This window comes from Phyllostomus discolor, chromosome 5, assembly GCF_004126475.2.
Source record: "Phyllostomus discolor isolate MPI-MPIP mPhyDis1 chromosome 5, mPhyDis1.pri.v3, whole genome shotgun sequence".
Taxonomy (NCBI): Eukaryota; Metazoa; Chordata; class Mammalia; order Chiroptera; family Phyllostomidae; genus Phyllostomus; species Phyllostomus discolor.
Genome location: NC_040907.2, coordinates 98690019 through 98713980, shown reverse-complemented (window position 1 = coordinate 98713980; position 23962 = coordinate 98690019). Strand labels below are relative to the sequence as shown.

At 44.8% G+C, this 23962-nt stretch overlaps 2 long non-coding RNA genes across 2 annotated transcripts; one reads left to right on the top strand and one right to left on the bottom strand.

Moving 5' to 3' along the window:
* Positions 1-1592: 1592 nt before the first annotated feature.
* LOC118500759 lies at positions 1593-12196 on the bottom strand. The gene is made up of 4 exons (XR_004903343.1): positions 11973-12196; positions 11722-11725; positions 7955-7962; positions 1593-1606 (listed from the first exon to the last, which is right to left on the bottom strand). It is a non-coding gene; the product is annotated as an uncharacterized LOC118500759 (long non-coding RNA).
* LOC118500758 lies at positions 2012-19385 on the top strand. The gene is made up of 3 exons (XR_004903342.1): positions 2012-2022; positions 17549-17558; positions 19313-19385. It is a non-coding gene; the product is annotated as an uncharacterized LOC118500758 (long non-coding RNA).
* The last annotated feature ends 4577 nt before the right edge of the window (positions 19386-23962 follow it).

Here is a 23962-nt window from a genome sequence, read left to right as displayed (position 1 = left end):
GGCAGAGTGGCGACCCCCCTCCTCACAGCCATTGCAGAGAGAGGACCACAGACATGTAAGGGAGAACCATGCAACTTTGGCTGAGTGGAGACTCCCTTAGTCACTGTGCAGAGAGGACCACATGGCTGTGACAACAGAAAGGAGAGCCATGGGGCTTTGCCAGAGTGGGGACCCCCTCAGCTTTGGAAGGGGTAACCACCACCCAGGTTTAGCCGAGATCCCGGCGACACAGCTGATAGTATCAGGAACTGAGGGAGGCCTGCCAGCTGAGACAGATTACTAGGAAGAACCAGGGGCTGCCTGAGCCACAGACATCTTTATTTTTTCCTGAGATATGGTACCCCAGACTGGGCAAAGGGGGGGAGGAAGAACTGTGTATGTTTGTGTTACAGAACAAACAACGGGGGCCTGGGACAATATACTATTATTGAAAGAAGGCCCCGGGTCTGTTATGTCCGCAACCCTAGGAAAGACGTCTCTCACTGCCAGAGATTTGTGAAAAGGAAAGGAAATGTTTATTTGATGCTATACAAACTTAAAGAAGTCACCTAATGTCTTTATCAAAAATCCTAAAGTCCCTAAAAACACCCACAAACACACACAGTCCTTCCTTCCTTCCCCCTTTGCCATGTCCAGAGTACCGTATCTCAGGAAAGGAAATAGAAGTCCATGGCTCAGGCAGTCCTCTGGTTCTTCCCAGTTAGTCCTCCATCTTGACTGGGAGACCTCCCTGGGTTCCCGGCACCCTCAGCTGAGTTGCCAGGATCTCTGCTAAAACCAGGTGGTGGTTCCCCTTCTAAAGCTGTGGGGGTCCCCACTCTATCCAGACCACGTGGTTCTCCCTCCCAGGGATGCGGGAGTCTTCACTCTGCTAAAGCTGTGTGGCTCTCTCTCCAATGGCCGTGATCCTCTCTGCGCCTCCACAGCCACATGGTTCTCTCTCTCAGAGCTGTGATCCTCTCTGCACCTCCACAGCCACATGGTTCTCTCTCTCAGAGCTGTGATCCTCTCTGCACCTCCACAGCCACATGGTTCTCTCCTCCCAGGGCTGCACATGGCTTTCCTTCCTAAAGTAGCATGGTTCTCTCCCCTCAATGGCCGCCAAGTCTGGGTTTTAAATCCCCTTGGTCTATCTTCCTCTGCAGCCTCATTTCTGACCCCTCCCATACTCGGCTTCACGTGCCAGAACTCGTATCCTTCCAGCTTTACTGGGCTGCCATCATGAGTCTGGGCAGGCGTGGCCCCATGTCCTGGAGTCAATCATCTCCAAGCTCCCATGCAGGCGCTGTGACTCGGGGGAACTGCCCCCCCAGTTAGGTCTTGGTGGGGAAGTTACTTCCATTCCCCTGGCTCAGGGCATGGCCACAGCTATTTAACATATCTAAGCAACCAGCCAAAGGCTATATATATGTTAAATGGCCACACCAGAGCTCAGCTGCAGGGCTGTTGCTATGCAAAACAGTTCTTAATGGCCCTGCTCCATTTGTCCCTTCCCCCAACCCACATCCTGGGGGGTGGGGGTGGAGACATCTTAAAATCTCCTGGACACCTTAAGTTCTGGACCCCATTTCAAATGCCCATTTGGGGCCCCCCTCTTGGCTGCACCCTATAACATTTGTGGGTGTTTTAAGGGATTTTGGGATTTTAATGAAGACATTAGGTCACTACTTTAAGTCTATATAGCATTAAATAAACACTTCCTTTCCTTTTCACAAATCTCTGGCATTGAGAGAAGCCTTTCCTCTGGCGGGGGACATAACGAACCTGGGAGTTCCTTTCAAGTAACAGTATATTGCCTCAGCTGTCCTTGGCCCCACCTTGGCCCCTTGTTGTTCAGCAATACCCACGCTGGCAAAGCCATGAGGTTCTCTCTCCACTGCCCCAGCTGTGTGTTACTCTCTGCACAAGGGCCGCAGGAGTCCTTCCTTTGGCAAAACCGCGTGGTCCTTTCTCCACTGGCTGCGAGGAGGAGGGTCACCAGTCTGCCAAAGCTGAGTGGCAGTTCTCTGCTAAAGCCACATGGTGATTCTCTCTCACAGGGCTGCGGGAATCCCCACTCTGCTAAAGGCCAAGTGGTTCTCTCCCTAGTGGCTGCCGTGTCTGGGTTTAAATCCCCGTGCCAATCCTCCTCCGCAGCCCCATTTCCGACTCCTCCCACAGTCGGCTACACTTGCCAGAACTCTCATATCCTTCCAGCTTTACTGGACAGGATGTGAGTCTGGGCAGGTATGGCCCTGTAAGGAGTAGGAATAAACTTCGACCATGAGGAAATAGGAACCTAGCTAGTTAGAGCCAGGAGATTACTATAAGGAATAGGGATATACTTAGACCATGAGAAAATAGGAACCTAGCTGGTTAGAGCCAGGAGATTACTAGGTTACTAAACAAACATCCTGCCTTCCCGCCTACTGTAAGAATGCTTGGTTTGAAATTCCCTCTCACGGTCTCTGTAAGCAAATAACTGACCACTGCGTCAGTTTCTGTGGAATGCTTGCTTTCTCGTGCCAAAACCCCTATATAAGGACCTGAATGTGAACGCTCGCCCGCATCTCTCGTTTGCAGCTCCTTGTGGGTACTGTGTCGATGGACACTTTGAGAGTTTGCCCCTGCGCAGGTTAAACTTGGCCAATAAAGTAACATCTTTGATACCCTAAAGGCTCCGATATCTGTATTTGTGTCCACTGGATGCTATAGCCCCATGTCATGGAGCCAATCTCCTCCAAGCTCTCATGCAGGTGCTGTAACTCAGGGGACCTGCCCCCAGTTAGTCTTGGTGGGGGAGTTACTTCCATTCCCCTGGCTGACAGCAAGGCCACAGCTATTTAACATATCTATGCAACCAGTTAAAGGTTATAGATATGTTAAATGACCATGCCAGAGGTTAGCTGCAAGGCTGTTGCTATGCAAAACAGCTCTCAATGGCTCTGCTCCATTTGTCCCTTCCCTGAACCCATACCTGTGGGGGTACGGGAGTGAGGATATTAATATTTCCTGGACACCTTGAGTTCTGGACCCCATTTCAAATCCCTATTTGGGGCTCTTGTCTTGGCTGCACCCCGTTACAAGAGTAGTCTCTAACTACTTACTTGCATTTGTGTGACATTGTTACAGAACCCTAGCCTATGTTGTTCTGGAACAGCAGCAGGGTCCAATTTTCTGCTGCTAGGGAGCACAATTCCCAATGCTGGAGTTTGGTGAAAAGGAAAGGAATTGTTTGTGTAAAAGTTACACAGATTTAGAATAATGGTGGAATTCTGCCATTAAGTCCCACTCCCTTTAAAAGACCCACAAACACACAGTCCTCCCACCCTTTGCCAAACCAGGCCAGTTTCAGAATATGCCAGTCAGAGGTGCCATCTTTCAGAAAAACAGAAGTCCACAGCTCAGCATTCCTGGTCAGAGTTCAGCATTCCATTAACTCCCATTAATCCATGTTTAGTTGGGCATGTCCCCACAATTCCATTATCCATGCCGTGGTGTTCTTTCAGACAGGTTTTCCAGCAGGTCTCCTCTTTCTTCAGCTCTTAATTCAAAACCACATGGCGCCTCCTTACCATACCTCATGGCAGGCTGGTAGGGGCCCTTCTATACCCTTTCAAGCTACATGGCCCTGAGGCAGGAGACAGTCAGGAAGGCAACTCCAGAGGCCCTGCAGGGCTGAGGTACAAAACATCTATACATGACAAAGACCCCCTAAGACTGGTTGTTCCTGTTTTCTGGGATAACTGTGAATCATGGAATGCGCCTGCCTGCGCACTACCCTGATTCATTATAATATCATTATAATGAAATAACATTGTGGGACCTCACACATGTGCAGTAACTTTGAAATCCAACTCCTTGTACCTGTGCAGGAAAAGCCCGCCAAAGACTAGCCAGGGAGCTTTTACCCTATAAGAATAGAATCCTCCCAGCCCATGTTTTGCCTCTCTGCTCAGAGTTGGCCCACTCCCATGTCCTGTGGAGTGTACTATAGCTTAATAAATCTTCCCTCTTTCTTTATGCTAAATCTTTGTGTGTTCGGTTCAATTCTTTGTCCTTGATCACTAAGAACCTGGTTACCTGTGCACACCTGTGACAGCCCCACTCATGGTTGGCAGTCCTATTTTTAAGTTCTGACCCAGGGCTTCCTACATGACTTCGTACTTGGCACTATACATACTGAAGGTCACGTAGGCCTTTACTCAGGTGGCAGCACAGTTTCCCTTTAGGAAGGACACAGCTATCACTTGCCATTGTTATGAAAAATATCTTAAGCCATATCATCCACTTCTCCTCTCTTCCAACCATGAGCTGTGGGGGGACATGCTCTGTGTCCCATTTCGATATTACACTTTTTATGTTTTCAAACATGTGATCACATTAAAAGTGGATAAACACCACAAGCAAGTCTGTAAGTTCTTTGTGACTAATAATTTGCATATTTTTAAGCTCTGCAAATATTCAGTGGTGGTTCTGATGGTGTCAACAAGGGTTCTGAATGTTGATGTAAACATTTGTTTCTCTTAAGAAGCAAGAGGTTCTAGAGAAAACATGATGAGGCCAGTTCAATTTTCATAAATGTCTAACCCAATGGAGCCAAATTAAGCAACATGGATAACTGGAGATTTATTAAATCAGAATGTAATATTGAAAAATTAAAATCAGAGCATTTTTTTAAATTTTAGATTTATTCCTGTAGGTTTGTAAAGTTTTAATAAAAAATATAACGTAATAATTAAGGACATGAATTTTAAAGTCAAATTGCTTAGGTTTGAAAATCTACTCCACTGATTTCTCTCCATGTAGTTTACTTATCCTTCCATGTTTCACCTTCCTATTTTGCAAAATGAAGATAATAATAGTAACTCTTCACAGTGATGATGTGATATTAAGTATATATAAGGCATCTGTTATAGTAGCTGGTACTTAGTAAGAGCTCAATAAATATTAGCCATTATCATTTTGAATTAAAAATATAATAGTCAATCTATGATTATTAGATGAAAAACTTGACAATTAGGCATATGTTCTTGAAACTGTCACACACTGCCTATGTTATGTTAACTGAGATTAGACTCTGTAGATCAGTCTGAATGAATTTGGATGAAAGATTTTAATGAAATTATCAAATATATGAGGGCAGTTTATGATGTTTATGAAATCATTATCTATGGTTTCTCATTAGCTAATTTAGTTTCATCCTCAGTGAAAGTAATTAAAGAGAATTGCAGGCAGTTTTTCAAACTTGTTTTTTATTTTGGTCAATGATGATGACACATACAGAATGTGAGCATTTTGGAAGAAGTACCATGCATTCACCACTGCTTGGGTTCCACATGAATAGCTTGCAGAAAAAAAAAAAAAGCTTTTTCTGTGCTCATTTGTTTGTATATTTTTTCTATTGTCATTCCCAGTGGCTGGCCTATCCACATTAATGTAAAACAGTAGGTCTTTCTAAACTCAACTTTAAATTAAATTTCAGAGATCATTATTATCTATGAGGCCTGATTTCACTCCAATTTAGCATTAATAGTCTAATTTGTAGACTCCCTAACTGGACAGAAACATTTTAAATGGCAATTTTGTTTGCTATGTGCCATACCTCCCATTTTCATGTGTATACCAACATAAGCTACCTACCAACTGGTAACAAAGAGACTTAAACCATTATTTGCATCATGAAAGAAGTCTGCATAGCCTCTCACGTGGCCAAGTTGCAGCAATCTGCCTTTAGAGACCAATGTCAAAGACATTTTACTGCTCACTGAGCCTGTCCCTTTGCTATCAGGAAGCAGCAGATCATAGGGCTGTGACTGGCCTTGAAAATAGCTACATAGTGTGAGGTCCTTGACAATATTTTCTTTCAGTTTTGAGAAAACAGCTTTGCTATCTTTTTCAAAACCACAAGAGATGAAGTGTCACTTAATCATTGTATAAAAGCCAGTCCATGTGTCCTTGCAATGTATAATTTCTGTTCTCAGAATATTTTTTAGACCCAGTGACAGATTTGGGAGAAGGAGAGGCAGAGAGGATTTCATGCAGTGCAGCAATTACCATTACTCTATTTTTGTCATTCAGAATGGAAGAGCTTCCAGATTCAATGTCTGCCATCATTCTTTTTTGGTAAAATGAAATTTCACAAGGAAAGAGAGAGACTTTTTTAAAAAATCGAAAGTTAAGAGATAAAAGGAACTAAACGTTGTTAGGAGACAAAATGGTTTCAGAAAAATTCAGCTTGTGGGTTGGAAGCTGGGACACGTCATTGTGTAGGAGGGTGCAGCCAGGGGGGCCCCAAAAGAAGGATTTGTAATGGGGTCCAGAACTCAAGGTGTCCAGGAAATATTAGATATATATATAAGATGTCCTCACCCTGGCCCACAGGTGTGAGCTGGGGGAAGGGCCACATGGTGCAGGGCCATTGAGAGCTGTTTTGCATAGCAACAGCTTTGCAGATAACCTCTGGCATGGTCACTTAACATATCTATAACCTTTAACTGGTTTCATAGATATGTTAAATAGCTATGGCTATGCTTTGAGCCAGGGAGAAGGGAGTGACTTCTACCCAAGATGTAACTGGGAGGCAACTCCCCCTGGTTACAGTGCCTGCGTGAGAGCTTGGAGATGATTGGCTCCACGCCAGGGGGCCACGCCTGCCCACACTCACTATGGCCACCCTGTAAAACTGGAAGGATATGGGAGTCTTGGCAAGTGTATCCAATTGTGGGAGGAGTTGGAAATGGGGCTACAGAGGAAGATTGGCACGGGGATTTAAACCCAGACATGGCAGCCATTGAAAAGAGGACCACGTGGCTGGGTCAGTAAGGAGAACCACGTGCCTTTGGTGGAGTGGGCACCTCTGCAGCCTCTGTGAGGGAGAACCACATGACTTTGGCCAGAGTGGGGACCACCCCCTCTCACAGTCATGAGAAGAACCACCACATGGCTTTAGCTGGAGATCCCGGCGACACAGCTCATGATACTGGGAACCATGGGAGGCCTACCAGCCAAGCACAGATTACTGGGAAGAACCGGGGACTGCCTGAGCCATGGACTTCTATTTCTATTTCTTTGAGATACAGTACGCCAGACTGGGCAAAGGGGTGAAGGCAGGACTGTGTGCATTTGTGGGTGTTTTAAGGGACTTTGAGGTTTTGATGAAGACATTAAGTCATTACTCTTAAGTCTGTATAACTTAAATAAATAATTTCTTTCCCTTTCACCAACCTCTAACATGAAGAGCTATAATTTTCTGGCAAAAGGAAGGTGAACTTAGTACAGGGGGACCCCCAGGAGAAAGAGGGGTCAATTTGGTATCATTTTGGGACCCCCTTCCCTGGCAGCCAATCAGGGAAAATCATGGGAGACCACATGTGCAGTAGCTTTAAAGTAATACAACTACTTGTACATGAGCAGTAAAAGCCCACCAAAACTAGCAAGGAAGGATCTTCCCTATAAGAATTGAGTCCCTCCAGCCCATGAGGTCAATCTCTGCTTGCAGTTGGCCTGCTCCCATATTCTCTGCTATAAACTCTGGGTGTTTGGTTTCAATTATTTGTCCCAATTACCAAGAACCTGGTTACCTGTGCCCACCTGTGACAGTTTTTGGCAGGCCAACCAGGAGAAGATGCCGGAGTGGTAAACCCCCTTTGCTGCTCTGATACCCAGAATGCCCCTTTCCGTTGCCATCTATTCTGTTTTAGTGAGTCTGATATTCCCTGATGGAAGGTTGGCTGCTAAATTGTGGGCATGGATCGAGCAGGTAAAAGCCACAAGGGCGCCTGCCACTTGAAGACACCTGTGATAGGGTAACTTAGGTGCAGAATGGGGTTAACCCATTCTTGTACCTCCACCAGGTACAAGAAAATGTTCACACAATGGTCAGGCACACTGTGAAAACCACAAGACACTGTCCCACCCCATGGCTACTCCCTCAATAGGCATAATTGGACCTTCCATACAGGATATCAATCACCACCTCGCCTACACTATGACTTCCTTTTGCAGTCTCCTCATCAGGCTCACAGACAGTCTTTTGTGCTTGTCCTCCACAACTGACTTTTAGCCTTTATACCTGCGCTCTTACCCCACTTGCCTTTTGTGTATGAAGGGTTCCTGCTATCATTGTACCAAGAATATCTACCTTGGAGTCACTAATAGTCCCATCACTAAGTACAGTTGCAGAAATGAGCCTGTATATACTATCACTGTAAGCAGCAACATTGCCCAGAACCACTTAACAGGCACCTGCTGGTCATTTTTTTTACTAGACTGGCCACATGGAGCCACTCTTGCCTAATTAATTGAATTTGGAATTCTAAGGTGGTTTACTTGTCCCTATAAGGGTATTTTAATTTCCCCTCTCAGTCTGTCATCCCTGTATGAGATCCACCTCCAGAATGAAGGGTGGTGCTTTAGACACCTCTTGAGGTCCCTTCAGGGAAAATTTCAGACTCAGGTACAATTTCTTAAAGCTCTGGAAAATTACATAGAATACTTGAGGGTCTTCTTTGTGATTTGGAAAAGAGTCATTTTATAATAAGATCATCTTGGTGCTCCTCTTGATGGTTTATGGGGTCAGAAACTATTATCCTAGCAAGATACTTCCTTTTCCCCAGACCTGAAAGCTTACAGGAAAATGAGGGTTTCCATCGGTGGAGAATACAAAAATGGAAATGTCCTTAGTCCACAAGGGTAGAGCAATGAGTCTGGGGTTGTCAGGGTTATAGGCAATTGCTCAAGAATGCTGGATTGGTTCCTTCCCAACAGTTCTTTGCAGCCTGGACACTCAGTAGGACCATGATTTCTGAAAATGGTATCCAGGGAACTCAAAACCTCTGAACTAAACAAAGAGAAAGAAACAGAAGTAGACTGTGGTGATCCTCTCAAGTCTTTTGAATTTCTGTTAGCTCACACTCACTAAGATCTCTTTCACCAGAGACATTTAGTAGGTCAGTGGGATCCCAGGGGCATGCCCTGTGGCCCACTAGGGAAGCTCCTGAGGCAAGCAAGGAGGGACACCTCTAGACTGCAAAGGAGTATCTTTGTGTTTCTTTTTTCCTTCTCTTTAGGATCACCACAGTCGAGATGGGAATCATACCTTCCATCCCTTCTAAATCACCATTGGGTTGCATTCTTAGCAATTGGGATAAATTTGACCCAAAAAATTTAAAAAGGAAGAGATTGGTTTTCTTTTGTAACACTATTTGGTCCCGATATAAATTGGGGGATGGAGAGATATGGCCTGAGAATGGGAGCAGGAATTATAATACTGTCCTACAGTTAGATCTATTCTGCCAGCAGAAAGGCAAATGGTCTGAAATTCTTTACATACAAGAATTTATGGCTCTATACCGAGATCCCTCATTTTGCTCCAGCCCCACCCAGACAAAACTTACAGGCCCAAGTCTTGATCAAACCCTCCTTAGTTTCCCACCTCAAGTTCCTCAAGGTAGATTAAGGGAACCCCAGAGTTCTGGAGTCTCTGCCTCCACCTTAGAGGGAGTGACCTCTGTACTACCTTATGCTATGGACAACCTAAATCCACCATCTGAGAAAAAACTCAGCACCACAGGACATACTAGGAGCAGCACTTCCTATCTTCCTACCACTCCTACACTTGAGGGAGGTAGCAGGTGCCAAAGGTGATATAAGGGTACAAGTGCCCTTCTCTATAACTGATTTACAACAATGTAAAGACAGCCTAGGAAGTTTTTCAGAGTACCCTTCATGTTTCACTAGTAATTTCCAGACTCTTACTTTAGCCTATGTCATGGATGGATTTGTACATAATTCTGACCACCTGCTGTTCCCCAAATGAGAAACAGCAGATCTCAGAGGAGGCCCATAAACATGTAGACCAGTTGCATACCCAGAACCCCTAGTCTCTGTAAGCCAAGCCCACATGTATGTTGGGGATTGGGCACCAAGACATGTGGGTGCACCACCATGGAGGACGGTTCATGCATGTGTATTGCTATCTTGGGTGATGGGTCACGTGGAAATTCCACCATCTTGGAACTGGGCAAGAAGTTGGGCTAAGTGTTCTCTTCAGATTATGGGTTGTGTGTTGCTGCTGTGTGGGCACTGCACCAGTCAGGTTCTCTGTGCAACTCGTTCTGATAGGATGGCTCTGGTTCTGAAGGTCATGAACTGGGGTCCAAGGGTGACCATCTGATTTATAGACTGTTTGCAAGGTCTAAGCCTCAGAAAGCTGCAGGATGTCACTACAAACCCAGGGACTTTTAGTGAAAGATCCCTATGGTGCTAGGGACTTTTGGCTACCAGATACTGAGTTTAAATACTGAGTTTAAGTATAGTCCTTCCTAGTGTGGGAAAGGAACAGGGATTAAAAGTGAATTATGGTTAAATCTGGATGGGTAAAAAAGCTGTAGAACATTTGTGATTGTTGCAGAAGGTCTGTGGCAAGCTGTAAGATAAATAGAAATGTGAAAGTTTTGAAAAGAAGTTATGTGGTGTTAGTAAAGGAAAGTATAAGGCATGGAGATACATCCTGGTGGATATCAGAGGGAAAAGGATTTTCCTTCACACTTTGTATTTTTCTCCCTACCTGATCCCTCCAGAATTTGGCATCCTGAAGGAGTGAGTGATGGCATAAGGTTTCTTTGCATATATCCAATAAGACCAGTCATTAAATGGTAGTTTTGTTAACCAATATTTTGATTGGAATGTCTCACTAGAAAGAGGTATGTCTGGGTTCTGGTTGTCAACAGAAAGCCCTGAGGAACTGGGATTGACTTGTGAAGCTAGCAAAAGCCCATGAAAAAGAGCCTGGTACTTTGGTTAGTTGTATGGTTTGTGGTGGTCTTACCAGGGAAGGAACTAAGGTTCCTTTCCTGAAAAATGGCTAAAAAAGAAATGTACAGGTACAATGGAAGCCTCAAGGGTTTGAGTGAAACAACTGGTACAGGCAAAGCCGGATGGCAGATGTGTGGCTCTCCTTTTGTGCCCTGAGGGGCGGACTGAAAAGTCAATCTAAAGGTTCCCTGTGTGAGTTCCAGCAAAGTGGACTTAAAGATCATAGATGATCCAGGCTGCTCTTGGTGTGTTTGTGCAAACAAACAGGCAAAATTAAAAGCTGGACTCAATGTAGTCCCTTCAATGACAATGAGGGTGATCTTAGGGAGAAAAATCATGGTTCAAGGAAGATCACAATGCTCAGCATTAGATTTCAGAATGGCGCAGCTAACTGACTTGAAAGTTTGTTTTCATTTGGAAGTTGAAACTGGGTTTGTAATATCACCAAAGATGTTCAATTTACAGGCATGAAGGACCTGTCAAAATGCCACTATTAGATACCATTGCAGCAAAGGCCTTACAACTGGATGTCTTCTCAAAAGACAGTCTCACAGGCAGAGAGACTGGCTTGGAGATTCTTGTGTGAATTGACGTGTGTGCTCTTCCTTCTGTTTTCATAGGATGTATGCTTATGATCTCATTACCTGAGTGATTGCTTGCAATATAGACCTCACTTAAGGAGCCTATCTTTATCATCACCCCTCGAGACTCAACAGTTTGGCTGAACTAAGTGGTTGGGTTGGTGAAAGGTTGAGGCAGTCTGTGGGCTTCATCTTGAACTGGTTTTCCCTTTTCTGTCCTAATGGCTTGGACAGAAAGTGCCCATATATCTGAAAGGGGGGTAATCCTAAAATATTCCCCTCAGCCTGAGCTAAGTATGGTGGGCCACAAGGGCTTTGGATAGGTGTAGCATGCCTTGTACACCTTCCTCCAGGTAAGCCTTTTTTTTTTGTCTAAGTCCCTGACTTTGTCCTCTAGTGGTCATGATTTAATTGTGCCTTCCAACTCTCTTGCCAAATCTGTCACTTCCAGAATACAATGAGGATGCCAACTATCCAGTAATGCCAGCCTTTGGACATCCAGCCTGCAAGTTCCTGGTGACAGCTCAATGACCTGGATTCTGTAAGGTCCTTACCTCACAGGAAGGACACCCTTGATGCTGTCTCCCCCCACACTTTCAGAAAACCCCTGACCAAAGGGTAGGTAGGACGACATCCATGTCCAGCCAGAAGTAGCTATAAGAAGATGAGATCTTCACCCCTTGTCCTTTTATATGATTATAAAGGGGTTGTATATCTGAAAGGGGGGATCTGTAGGAGGGTGAAGCCAGGGAGGCCCCAAAAGAAGGATTTGTAATGGGGTCCAGAACTTAAGGTGTCCAGGAAATATTAAATATATAGGATGTCTTCACCTGAACCCCCACACATGCAGTTGGGGGAAGGGACACATGGAGCCCTTCCAATAGCCCAAAGCAGGGCCATTGAGAGCTGTTTTGCATAGCAACAGCTTTGCAGCTAACCTCTGGCATGGTCATTTAACATATCAATAACCTTTAACTGGTTTCATAGATACATAAAATAGCTGTGGCTATGCTTTGAGCGAGGGAGAAGAGAGTGACTTCTATCCAAAATGTAACTGGGGGACATGTTCCCCAAGTTACAGCACCTGCATGAGAGCTTGAGGATGATTGGCTCCACTACATGGGGCCACCCCTGCCCAGACTCACAATGGCAGCCCAGTAAAGCTGGAAGGATATGGGAGTGCTGGCAAATGTAGCCAATTGTAGGAGGAGTTGGAAATGGGGCTACAGAGGAAGATTGGCATGGGGATTTAAACCCAGACATGGCAGCCAATGAAGAGAGAATCACACGGCTTTAGCCAGGGTGGGGACCCCTGTGGTTTTGGCAAGTGTGAGGACCACATGGATTTTGGGTGCTCCCTTTTGCCACGTGGCTTAGGAAGCAGGAGAGACTTTACCTGGAAGAAAAAGGGGTGAAAGGACTCTTGCTGGTGGGCCATGAGAAGGTGCCTCATGACTTTGGATTAACTGGAGATCCTGGCCAGTGACACAGCTTATGCTGCTGGGAGCCTGAATCACAGACATCTACTTCTCCTGAGATACAGTACCCTGGACTGGGCAAAGGGAGAATGACTGTGTGCATCTGTGGGTATCCTAAAGGACTTTAATATTTTAATGAAGACATTGGGTCACTACTTTAAGTCTGTGCTGCTTTAAATAAGTATTTCCTTTCCTTTTCACACACCTCTGGTATTGAGAGATGTCCTTCCTCTGGCGGAGGGCATAGGGAACCTAGTGGGGGTCCTTTCAGTATTAGTATATCGTACCCAGCCCTTTGACCCTGTTCTGTAACAGAGGTGCCATGTGGTTTTGGATTAAGAACTGGAGATCATGGCAACTTGGCTGATGGTGGTGGGAACTGTGGGAGGCCTGTCCATCTGAGCACAGATTACTGGGAGGAACTGGGAGAAGTGAGCCTTCAGTTTGTTTGTTTTTTTCCTGAAAGGTGGTACTTCTGACTGGCATGTTCTGAGAGTGGCCTGATTGGGCGAAGGACTTGGAGGGTGGCAGGGCTGTGTGTTTGTGGGTGTTCAAAGAGAGTGGGACTTAATGGCAAAATTCCTCCATAACTCTAAACCTGAATAACTTTTAATTAAATAATTCCTTTCCTTTTTATCAAACTCTGGAATTGAGAACCACAGTTCTCACCCAAAGCAGTAGACCTACAGGGGTTCTGTTCCAATCTGGTGCCTAACATGGTGAGAATTGCCTGTGGCAGACAGATGCCCTCAGGTGTGGGACAGTGAGACTGTGGAATTTTCCCATTCTCAGAATTTCTCTGCATCCCTTCTAATGGCATCAGCCCCCTAAATACACCTAGAAAGGTGAAAAAAAATGGAACTGGGAAGGGATTAGAAAAGTGAAAATTCTTGAAAATTTTTGTCTGAGCACTGTTTTGGAATAATGGAATTGCAGTTGTGGACAATAGTTTGGAGTATATGTGGCTTTCATGTAGTCTGTGTTTTCCTTGTTATAGGAGTAGTTCTGGGCTGGCCCCTAAGGGAAGCCGGCTGGGTAGAATTTTAGAGGATTGGGAGATTTACTGCTGTAATTCAATGTCTAAGAACCCCCTTCTAAGGAGACATTGATTTACTACTGTGACATGGTTTGGCCTAAGTACATTTTTAATGGTGAGGAAAGGTGGCCTGTGAATGGTTCCCTGTGTTACTATACTCTTAAACAATTGAAACAGTAATGCCAGCAGTCAGAAAACTGGGAGGAGCTCTGCTACCTTGAGACATTTGTATTGTTGAATAATAGCATTTTATTGGAGACAGAGAATCACATGATGGTGCAGAAAAAAAAGGTGGTCTCAAAACTCCTCCCTCATAGTAGAACACAGAAAGAGAGGGATGATGAGATGAACCTCATTAAAGCTCTGAACCCAGGGGATAGAGTTTGAGGTGGGAGAGGTCACCGTGGTACCATCTTTGCAGGCAGGAGGGGATTCTTCAGTACTGCCACACCTGGGAACTGTAAAGCCAATGGCTCTACCACTTCCATCCCCAGCGACAAGGAATGGGTCTTACCTCCCTGAGACGGATACCAAGCCAGCGGTATCCATCACAGCTGAGGATGATTGTTGAAACATGAGAAAAACATACACATAGACAACCGAGTCCTGTGGGAAAATAGGTATGAAACAGACACTCTCTCTAGCAGAGAGCACCTTGGTCACCCTCTCTAGGGGAGAGCGCCTTGTTCTCCTGCCCAAGTAGGCTTTTATTCTTGAATACAGATACAGTTTGCAAATTACAAGTAGTTAGCTTTGAAAGGTGCTGGCAGATCTCCTGCTGGGATTCTGAGATTTGGGGGTTTTATCATTTAAAAAGACGACAGGACCTAAAAGGCTAACTTAGTTTCCTGGCTGTGCCTTCATATTCTAATTAAAGAGCATCCTCCAGCAAGCAGGTCTCACAGGATCTTTCATATTCTGTCTCAGGTCTGATTACCCCAGGGGTCCACCGACTCTGATCTGGACTGCACCACCCCTGTTATTTTCACAGTCCTGAATTGGGCAGAGGAGACAAAGGCAGCCAGGAGACTTGGATTTCTCAAGGACTCAGGCTTTGGCAAAGTCGAGGGGGCACGGGTCAATCTCGATCACCCCCTCATTTCCATAGCCCCCTGAGTCTCTTCCCTGGGGCCTCCACGTGATCATGCCTGTCTTAGATGATTCCCCCTTGGGGAATCTTACCTGTCATTGGATAACCGATCAAGCATTGGGGTTCGGCACAGAATAGGCAGCATTCATGCCAGGGAAATAAGTTTTGTCTCCTTAGTGTCTCCTGGTTCGGAGGCCTCTTACTCAGCCTTAGCCATGGGCGGTTACAGTCTTCCTGAGACCAGGCAGGGTGGACCTCAACACCTCCCCCCAGCAACCTCATCAGGGAACCCCCTATAACCAGGGGCTCTCCATATTTAAAGTAAGCCAATGCCCTTTGAGTCAATATCCTGTAGGCAGAGTAAATGAGGAAAGCCAGCCTGCTGGCTACTATTGAGCCCATACTCCATTCTCTACCTCAGACTTACTGAATTGGAAGAATTCCAACACCTCATAGAGGGGTGATCCTCAGAGAATTGCAGATTGTATCACCTCCACTTTTGCCACTCACCACCCAAACTGGGCAGATGTACAGGCTCTCCTAAGGATTTTGCTAACAGCAGATGGGAGAGAGCTGGTTCTAATTAGGGAGTATCAAGAGGCCCAATGTCTTCACAAAGAAGATCACCAGGGGACCCTGGATCCAGCTTGGGAAATTCCTCAGGTGCAGCCAGACAGGGACCCAAATAATAGTGGAGGCCTTGCCTCTTTGAAACATTACAGAAGGTGCTTATTGGAAGGGCTTAGAAAAGGAGTACCAAAGCATAGGAACCTGAATTTGATACAGACTCTTCAGTAGAGGTTGGAGGAGGATCCTTCTGAATTTGTAGAGAGGATCTATCAGACTTATAGGAAGTACACTGATACTGACTCAGAGGCATCAGAAAAAGTGAGAATGATAAACATAACTTTTATTGGGCAGGGTGCCCCAGATATCAGAAAGAAACTCTAGTGTGTAGATGGAGTACTGGGAATGAGTCCCTCCTAGCTGGTGGACATAGCATTCAAAGTTTATAATGCCTGGGAAACACAGAAGGCAAAATGGGCTTTGGTGTTTTTAGAAATAATCTAGGGAGACCAAAAGAAGACCTAAAGCACAGAAGGCAGACTCATTAGGTGACCACCATTGTGCCTGTTGCAAGGAGGGCCCTATGGAGAGGAGGACTCAATAGGCATCAGTGAATGTGCCTATTGCATGGAGGAGAGTCATTGGAGAAATGGGTGCCCGAATCACAAAAGGGAAAAGAGAAATGAGACCAAAGGGTTGCCAGTTCAATTCCCAGTCAGGGCACATACCTGGGTTATTGTCCAAGTCCTCAGTAGGGGGTGCTGGAGAGGCAACCACACATTGATGTTTCTCTCCCTTTATTTCTCCCTTTCCCTCTTTCTAAAAATAAATAAACAAACAAATAAATATATAAATAAATAAAATCTTTAAAAAAGAAAAAAATTACAGGGAATAAGAAGCATAAATAGTAGGTACAAAATAGACAGGGGGGGAGGTTAAGAATAGTATAAGAAATGTAGAAGCCAAAGAACTTACATGTCTGACCCATGGAAATGAACTAAGGGGGAGAGGGAATGTGCATGGGAGGTGGGTTACAAGGTAGAGGGGAATAAAGTGGAGAAAAATGGGACAACTGTAATAGCATAATCAATAAAATATATTTTAAAGAAAAAAATAGAAACAATAATCCAGGTCAAGAGATGTTAAAATGGAGAAGGGAGGCTGATGATGAATGAGGAGGCCCAGGGGCTCCATTGATATCTCCTGACCTATTACCATTTCCCCACAGGAGCCCCAAGTACAGCTAACTGACTATGGAGAATAAGCCAATTGATTTCCTTGTAGATATGGAAGCTACATAGTCAGTGTTGAACACAAAATTAACTGGGGAAGGTTCAAATGTAGTAACAGTTATTGGAGTGGCTCTCCAGCTACAAAAACAAGCATCCCTGCAACCTCTGGAATGTCACCTTGGGGATCAAAAGCTTATGCTTAGTTTTCTCTATATGTCAGATTGTCCCATTCCATTCTTGGGCCAAGATTTGCTTTGCAAACTGCATGCACAAACAACATTTTCCCCTGAGAGAAAGCAGTTGTATGTGGAAGTCCCCCTTGAACATGCCTTCTAGGTACAGGTGTTCTTGATCTGTCCAGAAGGCCCTGGAGGTGAATCCTTCCCACCTGAGATCTGTGAACAGGTCAATCAAACTGGGCTGATGGAACCTCAAGTAACACGATTAACATGCAACCCATAAGGATAAATCTTAAAGAAGGGGCATGGGTCCCACAAAAATAGCAGTATGCTCTCAGGATGGAGGGGATCCTGCCAGTGTTGCAAAAGTTTTTAAAATCAGGACTAATTCGGCCATGCCAGTCACTCTACAACACTCCCATCCTTCCAATAGAAAAGCTGCCCTCTTGATGTGGACCTTGGCTCGTGGGGTCCACCACATTGTGGATGAGGCATGAGAAATTCACATGGACTACCAAGTCCTGTGGAGGAAAAGGGATGGCGCAGCCACTCTAAAGAGGATAGCACCCCGACTCTTGCCTTGACAAGCTTTTATTGGGTTCAATTTGCACAGGAATAAAGCTATCAGTCATTGTCAGGCAGAAATTATTAAATAATAGATAACATTCAAAGAACTCTGAGCCATGTTCTAATAATGCTGGGCCTTGTTGCTGCAAGGATTTAAGAACTCCCTGACTATATTCGGGGAAGTGCTGGCAAAAGACTTAATGGTATGCAATTAAAATTGGGAATTCTTTTGCAATATGTGCATGACCTATCAATAGCCAGCAGCAACTATGAGGACCATTTGCACAACACCATCACAGTCCTAAATCATTTGGCTAAAGGGGGATATAAAGTGTCACCTCATAAGACCCAGATTTGCAAACAGGAGATGGCATATCTGAGATTTCAACTAAAACAGGGTACCAGGAGCTTGATGGCAGATAGAAAGAAAGCCATTACTATGCTAAAAATCCCAGAAAATCGAAAGCAGCTTCGTGGGTTCCAAGGAATTACAGGGTTTTCTCAAATTTGGAGTCCAAACTTTGGACCATATTAAGACCACTGTACAATACCTTAAAAGGACTAGACTCTGAACCCCTTGAATGTACAGGGGAGTTTCAGGTAACATTTGATACTTTGAAGGAAAATGTGGTTTTGGCTCCAGCACTAGGACTGCCTGACTTACAGAAGCCTTTCAAATTGTACATTCTTGACTGGCAGCCAGGAAGCCACCACAGCTAGGGGCTTTTGTCCCTCATCTGGACTTGTCAGAGTTTAAACCTCATTGCACAGAATGGGCTGAGAAAGGGACCCATGAATGGGGTTTCACTAACACTGATCCCCATTCTGTGTGGAAGGTCAATGCCCATGGTATGATTTTCTCCCTGAGGCTCTAGTGATCCCATCCTCAAATACCTACAGGAAGGGACCCACTATGAAAGGGATTCTTTAGTGGACTTCATAAGGCCACATGTAAAGGCCCTTATTTGCAAAGGGCTGTCCAGAAGATCAGCCAAGCTTGTCAGATATGTGCCAAGAAAAATCCTAAGACAGAGTGTGTCCCCACAAAGAAGGGAGTACAATATAAAGGGGTATTGTAATAGGGTGAGGCCAAGAGGGGGGCCCAAAAAGGATTTGAAATGGGGCCCAGAACTCAAGGTATCCAGGAAATATCAGGATGTCCTCACCCCTTCCCCCACAGGTGTAAGTTGGGAGAAGGGACATATGGAGCAGGGCCTTTGAGAGCTATTTTGCATAGCAACAGCTTTGCAGCTAACCTCTGGCATGGTCATTTAACATATCTATAACCTTTAACTGGCTGCATAGATAATGTTAAATAGTTGTAGCTGTGCTTTGAGCTGGGGGATGGAAGTGACTTCCACCCAAGACATAACTGGGAGGCAACTCCCCCTAGTTACAGCACCTGCATGAGAGCTTGGAGATGATTGGCTCCATGACATGGGGCCATGCCTGCCCAAACCCATGATGGCAGCCCAGTAAAGCTGGAAGGATATAGGAGTGCTGGCAAGTGTAGCCAATTGTGGGAGGAGTCAGAAATGGGGCTGCAGAGAAAAATTGGCATGGAGATTTAAACCCAGACTCAGCAGCCATGACAAAAAAGAGGGCGTGCAGCTGTGGCAATAGAGGGGAGAGAGCCCTGTACCTTTGGCAAAATGTTGACCCCCACAGCCATGTGAGGGAGAATCACCACGCGGCTTTGGCAGAGAACTGCCATTTGGCTTTGGCAGAGTAGTGACCACCACCTTTCCACAGCTTTGCCGAGAAGAACCATGCAGTTTTCGCCAGAGTGGGGACCCTTGCAGCTTTGGTAGAAGAGGACCACGGGGCTTTGGGGTGCCCCCTTTGGCCACGTGGCCTGGGAAGCAGGAGATACTTTGCCTGGAAGGAGGGTGAAAGAGCTCTTGCTAGTAGGCCATGAGAAGGTGCCACATGGCTTTGGATTAATTGGAGATCCTGCCTGGATGGTGACACAGCTGGCAGTGTCAGGAGCCTGAATCACGGATATTTTCTTCTTTTCCTGAGATACAGTACAACAAATTAGGACAGGGGGAGAAGGAAGCACTGTGGGCGTCTGTGGGTATCCAAAAGGACTTTGATATTTTAATGAAGACATTAGGTCACTACTTTAAGTCTGTATAGCTCTAAATAAACATTTCCTTTCCTTTTCACAAATCCCTGGCATTGATAGATGTCTTTCCTATGGTGATGGACAATCAAACCTAGTGGGGGGTCCTTTCAGTAATAGTATATAGTAACCCCCCCCCACCCCCCCGCCCGCCTTGGCCCTGTGTGTGGCTGTGTTCTGTAACAATATGTCCATTTGAGGAATAGCAGATGGACTTAACACAAATGCATAAAACTAGGGAAATTTCAAACTTTTTTGTTTTTTGTGGACACTTTTTCTGAATGGATAGAGGCATACCCCACTGGAACTGAAAAAGCAACTGAGGTGTCAAAACGATTACTTAAAGAAATAACTTCTAGATTTGGACTTCTTTGAAACATTCAATGTAACAACAGACCATTGTTCACTTCAGAGATCTCCCAGAAGGTTTGACAGGCACCACGATGGAAATTGCATGCATCTTGGAGACTTCAGTCCACAGGAAAGACTGAGAAAATGAATGACACAATGAAGAAGACCCTGACAAAAATATGACAGAAAATGCATTTAAAATGGGACCAGGCACTCCCCATTGCTGTGCTCAAAATTAGGGTGGCACCCAGAAGTTGGCTCAAACTGAACCCTTTTGAAACAGTTTATAGGAAACCCCTTCAGATCTCTGGTTTAGGAACAACCCCCTAGATTTGGAACATGAGGCAATAATTAAGCAATATGTACAACATTTAGGGCAAACACTATCCACTTTGCATAGGTTTGCTCATTGCGGGTCTGTCTACTCATCTGATGAGCCCCTGAGCCCATTCTAGCCAGAGGACCGAGTCTTACTGAAGACCTGGAAGACTCAAGGCCCTGAATAGCAGCTGGCTGAACAATGTACTGGTCCCTATGATGTTCTATTGAGGACACATTCTTCCCTGAAGCTGATGGGAATTAAGCCCTGGATTTACCACATGCAGGTAAAATGTGCATCATATAAGGAGGATGTAGACCCTGCTGCTGTGGTTGATGCTGCAAAGGGAAACCAGACCTACAGTCTGGAAGAAGGTCTGAAATTCCTCTTCTGGAAAAGGACAGTGAACACAGCACAGGACGACAACGGTCCTGTTACTTTATGCATGTGTTGTAAAGCTAGGGACTTTTAGCTGCCAGGTACTGAGTTTTTTGAGTATATAGTCCTTCCCAGTGTGGAAAAGAACAAGGATTAAAAGTGTAAATCTAATGGGTAAAAATATGTATAAAGGTTGTGGAAGTTTCAAACCTGGAGAAAAGGAAACCTCAACTACCATATTTTTTAGACCATAAGACACACCTAGGTTTTAGAGGAGGAAAATAGGAAAAAAAATTGAAGCGAAAAATGTGTTTTTCTGATGTTATGGGACTGTGATTTGAATTTTGTCTGTTTCTGGTTGCAGATCCTCTGTATCTATTTAGCCAGTAAGACCTAGAAAAGGTCACCTGAACTGGGAGGGGGGATGCCTTTGCCACCCAGGACCCAGGAAAGGTCATTTAGGGCTGATAACTATTCCAGCCCGAGGCAAAAGACCGTGTCTGTGCCAAGAAACCAGGTCTGAAAGGGCATGTCTCTGCTGAGAGGCCAGTGAACACACTAGTACAAGGGAATGCCCTTATATGTGTATTGTTTTTTGGAACTTGGTCTGTGTTTTGAATTTTACACTGTTTCTTCTCTAAAAAGCAATTGAGATTTCCCAGGGAAAGTGAAAACTTCATACTATGCAGGAAAGTGAACAGGGAAAGTACAAGACATGGAAATGCAATCTTAGTGAATATCAGAATGTCAACAATTTTCCTTCACACTCTGTATATTTCTCTCTATCTAATCCCTCCAGAATGTGGTATTCTGAAAAAGTGATGACATAAGGTTGCTTTGCATAAAACCAATATGATCAGTCATTAATGGTGGTTTTGGTAACCAAGATTTTGGCTGGAATGTCACACCCAGAGGAGGCATGTCTGGGTTCTGGATGTCACCACAAAGCCCTGAGGAACTGGGATTGACTTATGAAGCTAGTGAAAACCCATGAGAAAAAGTCTGGTACCTTGGTCAGTTGTGTAGTTTGTGGCAGTCTTTCCAGGGAAGGAACAAGGGTTGCTTTCCTGAAAGATGGCTAAAAAGGAACCTGCAGGCACAATGGAAGCCTCAAGGACTTGAGTGAAACAACTCAAAGCATACAGGCAAAGATAGATGGCAAGCATATGACTCAGTTTCTGTGCCCTGAAGGGCAGAACAAAAGGTCAATCTAAAGGTTCCCTGAGTGAGTTCCAGCAAAATGGACTTAAAGATTGTGGATGATCCATGGCTGCTCTTGATGTGTTTATGCAAATGAACAGGAAAAATTAAAACTGGACTCAATGTAGCCCCATTAATAGCAATGAGGGTGATCTTGAGAAAAATTGTGGTTCAAGGAAAATCATAACAGTCAGTGTTGGACATTGGATTATTGCAGCTAAGTGTCTTGAAACTTTGATTTCATTTGGAAGTTGAAACTGGGTTTGTGACATCATCAAAGATGCTTGATATACAGTCACAAAGGATCTGCCAATTTGCTACTGGTTTAAATGTCATTTCAGCAAAAGCTTTGCAACTGGATGTTTCCCCAAAAGGCAGTCTCACAAACTCAGAGACTGGTTTATGGGTTGTTTTGTGAACTAACATGGGTGTTTTTCCTTCTGTTTTCATAGAGTATATGCCTATGACCTCATTACCTGAGTGATTGGTTGTAATACAGACCTCACTTAAGGAGTTGATCTTCATCATTGCTGCCCAAACTCAGTGTTTTGGCTGAACTAAGTGGTTGAGTTGGTGAAGGGTTGGGGAGGTCTGTGGGCTTTACTTTCAAACAGATTTTCCCTTTTGTGCTCTAATAGCACAAACCTGAAAAAGGAAGAGGGAAGAATCCTAAAATATTCCACTCAACCAAAGTTAAGAATAGTGGAGGAAAGGGCTTTGGACAGGTGTAACACACCTTGCACACCTTCCTCCAGATAAACCATTCTTTTCCTAATATAGGACATTGAATAATTTACCCCTGCCTTTGTCATTTAGTGGTTATAGTTTAATTTTGCCTTCCAATCCTCTTGCCAAATTTGTCACTTCCAGAATATGACAAGGATGCCAACTGTCCAGTGATGCCAGCCTTTGGACATTGATCCTATCACTCCCTGGTAACAGCCAGCTGACTTGGACTCTGCAAGGTCCTTCCCCTCATGAGAAGGCCACTCAGTATGTCACCCCCTCCACTCTTTTAGGGACTCCCAGACCCAAAAGTAGGTAGTAAAATGGCCATTCCAGCAGGAAGTAGCTACAAGAAGATAATGATACTTTTGCTCATTGTCCTTTATAAGAATATAAAGGGGTGTATATCTGAAAGGGGGGAACTGTAACAGGTAAGAAACGGGCTTCAGAATTTGGAGTGTCCAGGAATATGGGATATCTTCCATAAACTTGGTGAGGGAATGGGAGATGTGGAACAGGACCATTGAGAGTTATTTCACATGTCAGTAACAGCAGGCTACCTTCATAGGAATGCTGAGCATTTTGCCTGGGTCAGGGAAACGGGCATGACTTTGACCCATGATGTAGCTAAGAGGTGGTTCCCTCAGTTACAGAACCTGCACCAGAGTTTGGAGATGGTTTATTCCACACCACAGGGCTATGACTGGCCACACTAACAATGACAGTCAAGAAAGGTGGAAAAATACAGGAATGCTAGCACATGTGGCCAATTGTGGGAGGAGACAAAAATAGGGTTACAGAGGAGGATCCAGGCTGGGATTTAAACTAAAGGGCAGGTATCCATGGGTGGTGGGACCAGAAGGGACTGTGAGGGTCAAAAGAGGGTGGAAGGACCCTCGCTGGCCCCTGGCCACGAGGAGGTGCCATGTAGTTTTGGATTAAGAACTGCAGATCATGGAAACACAGCTGATGGTGCTGGGAACTAAAGGGGGCCAGACCAACTGGACACAGATTACTGGGAGGAAATTGGAGAAGTGAGCCGTAGATTTCAGTTTGTTTTTTTCCTGAAAGGCGATACTTATGATTGGCATGTTCTGAGACTGGCCTGATTGGACAAAGGCCAGGGGCTCAGAACTGTGTGTTTGTGGGTGTTCAAACATAGTGGGACTTAATGGTAAATTCCTCCATTACACTAAACATGTATAACTTTTAATTAAATAATTCCTTTCCTTTTTACCAAACTCTGAAATTGAGAGCCACAGTTCTTATTCATGGCAAGTAATAGAACCCAGAGCAACAGAACAACAGAGGTTCTCTTACATACCTCTGAATTTCA